Source organism: Procambarus clarkii, chromosome 18, assembly GCF_040958095.1.
Source record: "Procambarus clarkii isolate CNS0578487 chromosome 18, FALCON_Pclarkii_2.0, whole genome shotgun sequence".
In the NCBI taxonomy this organism is placed as follows: Eukaryota; Metazoa; Arthropoda; class Malacostraca; order Decapoda; family Cambaridae; genus Procambarus; species Procambarus clarkii.
Window position 1 is genome coordinate 31096209 of NC_091167.1, and position 5443 is coordinate 31101651.

At 42.6% G+C, this 5443-nt stretch overlaps 1 non-coding gene across 1 annotated transcript; it reads left to right on the top strand.

The window, feature by feature from the left end:
- Positions 1-2600: 2600 nt before the first annotated feature.
- Positions 2601-2682, top strand: TRNAS-AGA (transfer RNA serine (anticodon AGA)). The gene has a single exon. It is a non-coding gene; the product is annotated as a tRNA-Ser (tRNA).
- The last annotated feature ends 2761 nt before the right edge of the window (positions 2683-5443 follow it).

Here is a 5443-nt window from a genome sequence, read left to right on the forward strand (position 1 = left end):
AAAACTGGCCTGTAGTTCAGCGCCTTTTGCCTGTCACCCTTTTTGTATATTGGGACTACATTAGCTGTCTTCCAGGTATCCGGTTTCCAACGAGCTGCTATACACCATAGAGAATGGCACACTTAGTGCTTCTGCACACTCTTTTAGTATTCACGGTGAGATTGTGCCAGCAGCCGTTGTCACGTTCAGCTCCAACAGATTCCTTTTGACCTCATCACTGGTCAGCTGAAATTCCTCTAAAATTACACACAGAAATCACAATAGCGTGATGCACCAAATGAACAACTCCACAAGGGCCGTGACAAGGATTCGAACCTACGTCCGAGAGCATCCCAGACGCTGACTTAATCTACTGACCACGACACCAGATACTCAAGATACTCAAATGTCAATACACTGTGGTCACTCATTCCCAGGGGGGGGGGCTTCAAATTTGATTTCCCTGATTTCTGACTTATTCAAGGAGAATAGTGTATGTGTGTGTGTGTGTGTGTGTGTGTGTGTGTGTGTGTGTGTGTGTGTGTGTGTGTGTGTGTGTGTGTGTGTGTGTGTGTGTGTGTGTGTGTGTGTATGTTTGCATTAATATTTTTCCTGCTCATGTCTTTGTGTTTGTAATATCGATATTTACCAATGTTTCAGCGCGAAACACGTTTATTTTCCTGCAACTGTGTTAGAAATATTGTTAGAACGCTTGGAAAAACGTCGAGTCTGATATCAAGAGAAAAAAAACACTATTTTTAAGCCTTTTTGAACGCCGGAAATCGTGTTGTGATGGACGACCATTCAGAGCCCGGCATTTCAATTTCATTATCACATAGGAGCATTAGTTACGGAACATCGTTACGCCTTAACAACAACGTCACGTTACTAGAGCAACCACGTCTTCTCGTCGGATATGACGCATTTTAAACGCAATCGACTAATCCGTTATAGAAGCAACGAATTAAACTAAAGCACCGTAATATTGACGTATCCTATGCATCGGCCTCGATTGGTTAGGATGGTTAGACGCTTCTGGTTAGGACAATCGAAAAGACGGCCATTGTTAGAGATCCCTCAGTGACTGAGCTTATACGTGAGTGATCACAGCATACCATCCGACACTGTGGTGATTTAACATCAATTACACAATGTAAACCTCAATAACGAGATATATCTGTTAGAGTATCTATGGTGCAGGACGTCGTGCGTCTGAGGCGACGCAGGACGCTGGTTCATGCCACCGTCCTCATCCAAACATTTTGTCTTAACATAAATTCCATTACATTATTGTTGTGATGCTCTATGATAAGTTAATAATTCTTTGCCTATTCTTATTACAAAAAACAACGGACACATGAACCTTCTTGAAGCTGCGGTGATTGGGTCACGTGAATATCTTAGCCAATCTGGAACACGTGGTTATGTGATTTGTTTTAATGGGATGGAAAGTAACAAATTAGGCGAGGTAGCCCATCATAGATGCATACGCTGCGCTCAAATTACCAGGATTGGTTTAGAAACACCGAGGGGTCTATTCGAATCTCAGATTGGAATAGATTGGGAAATGGGTAGTAGTCCATCACAAGAACACTGATTGTTACATAAGAGTATTCACTTGGACAGCAGCACAGAGGCACTTGGAATTGATAGGGTAGATAAGGACATGCTATTTAACACAAGGGGCACACGCACAAGGGGACACAGGTGGAAACTGAGTGCCCAAATGAGCCACAGAGATATTAGAAAGAAATTTTTAATTGTCAGAGTGGTTGACAAATGGAATGCATTAGGCAGTGATGTGGTGGAGGCTGACTCCATACACAGTTTCAAGTGTAGATATGATAGAGCCTAATAGACTCAGTAACCTGTACACAAGTTGATTGACAGTTGAGAGGCAGAACCAAAGAGCCAGAACTCAACCCCCGCAAGCACAAATAGATGAGTACTTAGGAGACAGAGATAATAACTCGCCAGAGAGAAATATGTGGTTCCGTGAGACTGTTGAGAGTGCAAAGTGCATAACAGCCAGAGGAAAGGGGAAGATACGCCTCCTCCTCCTACTCCTCCTTGAGGAAAGGCCGTTTCTCTACCTTTATATCATCTGAGGAAGAGAGTATGAATAAGACTTTGCAGACATTTATCTTACAGACCAAGGCATATATATATAAATGTTTGTTGTTGACTCCTATCCTTTCCTAAAGTCCTTACAACACTAAAGGCCGAAGGAAATTATTACAAAACTCTTTCTCATCTTCCTCAAGGAGATGGGAATTTCGATGCCCTCACCGCAATGAGAAATGGTCTAGCACACAATTCTTGCAACGCAGCCGGCCCCGAAATATCATTTTCCACAACTGTGGGCAACTGTCACCCTAAAGCTGTACATTATTACACCCTCATAAGCACTGCATACACACACACACACACACACACACACACACACACACACACACACACACACACACACACACACACACACACACACACACACACACACACACACACACACACACACACACACACACACACACACACACACACACACACACACACACACACACACACACACACACACACAAAAACACACATGCACACACACACACACACACACATCACAAGCAGTGATGGCCGAGTGGTTAAGGCGTCTGACTAGAAATCAGATGGGATCTTCCCGCGTAGGTTCGAATCCTACTCACTGCGAAAACGTATTTTTTTTTTTCAAAGTGTTATATGACAGAGTGTTGGGAAGACGGGACACCACGAGCGTAGCTCTCATCCTGTAACTACACTTAGGTAATTACTCTTAGGTAATTACACACACACACACACACACACACACACACACACACACACAGGTCCGAGCAGACACCGTTGGGGAGTCTAAGTACAAAGGGTCCGGGTTTGATTCCTGGCCATTGCTGAAACAAATGGGTAGAGTTTCTTTCACCTGACAACTATGTTCATCTAGCAGTAAAGAGATATCTGGGCAGCTGGTAATGGCTGAAGACTAGATGAACAGACGCATCGGGTGAATATAAACTATCCAATTATTTTTGCCTCGACTGGGAATCAAACCCGGTCCCATTGAATTACGAATCCCGAGCGCCGTCTGCTCGGCGCGATGACCTGTGTGTATATGTATGTGTATGTGTGAGAAGTGTATATATAGTAGATATGATAGTCACAATTTGATCGATATTCATTACTAGAAAGGCGGGGTCCAAGAGCTAACAGCTTGATCTTGTACGCACAAACAGTAAATACAAATAGAAAAACTCATCACAGTTGCTCAATAAGCAAATTATTTACTCCAATGGAAGAAAAATGTAATTCCATAGAATCATGTTTTGCTTTAATACTCGATGGCCAAGTTTATCTCCGACAATAAGCTCAAGAAGATAATAAATATTGTTTGCCAAATAGAACTGACAATTTCCGGCAACAACTGTAACCCGGGAAGGCAACACTTACAACACAGGCAACACAACACGTATTTTATTTATCTAACCGGTTTGAAAATATTTACAAAATAGGCACCTGGTAGTTAGCTTATTTAATTGAAATAAAATTTTCTTACAAGCACAACTTATAGTGGGTTTATTTCAACGTTAAATCTTGTTGCGATGAAAAGTAAATGAGTCTACTTGTCACCTCGTCAGCCGCTGCTTCACTACTGGAGTATACCTGGAGTGTACCTGGAGTGTGCCTGGAGTGTGCCTGGGGTGTATACCTCGAGAGTGTACCCAGAGTGGTTTCTGGGAGTTCTTCTACTCTACAAGCCTGGCCTAGTGGCAAGCTTCATATGCTAGTCCAGCAGACTGTTGCGAGCACCCTGCCGCAGCCTCAACATATCAACAGCAACCCAGTTGGGAAGATTTTGTCTTGAAGACGTCACCTTTGGTTTGTGCAATCACCAGTTGAAAGCTGATATGACATTACCCTCCACCGACAGGTATAGGCGACCCCGCTGGCATATTGTATAAAGTCTGCAGACTGTATAGAATATACAAGAATTGTCGACCCTTCTTGTGTGCCCTGATGTTAGTAAATATTAGTTGCAGCCAGGATAAAATATAATTTCACTTTGTCAGGGTCATTGTAGTTTTAAAAGTTAAGTATCGTTGGAACTTCGTTAAGTATGGGACTTGCTTTTACACGTTTTCATCACACACACGTGGGGGCCTCGTAGCCTGGTGTGGGGGCCTCGTAGCCTGGTGGATAGCGCGCAGGATTCGTAATTCTGTGGCGCGGGTTCGATTCCCGCACGAGGCAGAAACAAATGGGCAAAGTTTCTTTCACCCTGAATGCCCCTGTTACCTAGCAGTAAATAGGTACCTGGGAGTTAGTCAGCTGTCACGGGCTGTTTCCTGGGGTGTGTGTGTGTGGTGTGGGGAAAAAAAAAAAAAAGTAGTTAGTAAACAGTTGATTGACAGTTGAGAGGCGGGCCGAAAGAGCAAAGCTCAACCCCCGTAAAAACACAACTAGTAAACACACACACACATACACACACACACACACACACAATTACAAGTACAAATAAAAAACCTAGGTGTGTATAGGTGTGTGTGTGTGAGTGTTAGATAGAGAGAGATAAAAAAATCGTTGTAGTAGATATGGTTGAGAAAAAATAAAATAGATCTAGAGTCAGTATATTACACAACCGACGGTGAGAAAACTTGATTCATGCCACTTTAAATACTCTGTCTTTCTTTAATTGCTCTGGCTTTATAGCACAGCGAAAATTTTAATCCTAATATGATGCCTATGCCTTCGCTAAACAGCAAAAAAACCTCACTGAGTCTTAGTAAGTCTCTCCTCATGACACAGCGATTAAATCATCTATTTTCTATACTTCTGGCTACGTTTTCTCCATAACTCTGTCTTCATAACACAGTGAATCTTGCATCATAACTCATAACTCATCACTCTGCCTTTATGACGTAGTGAGCACACCATCCTGCCTTCTTTGTCTCAAAAATATTATCAGTTGCATATTCCCCAGCAACGTCTTTAGTGCAATTCAAGATGTAATTAGAATAGGTCGTAATTATGCAAGGGATTCAAGCCGCTGGCTTGAAACACCAAGAGAAGTTTGAACCATTTTTTCAAGATTTTCAGTGACGATCGTCACAGCTTTTATTATTTTTCTAATTTTTCGTTGTGACGAATAATGAGAGAGAGAGAGAGAGAGAGAGAGAGAGAGAGAGAGAGAGAGAGAGAGAGAGAGAGAGAGAGAGAGAGAGAGAGAGAGAGAGAGAGAGAGAGAGAGAGAGAGACAGAGAGAGACAGAGAGAGAGAGAGAGAGAGAGAGAGAGAGAGGAGACGACACGAGAAGAGACTGAATGGAGACAGTATTAGAGGTTGAAGTAGGGAGAGGTAGGAGAATGAAGAGCTTCAAAACATTGGGGGACACTAGAGAACAAATTTTAAATAATGATTGCAATAAAACTACGAACGATCA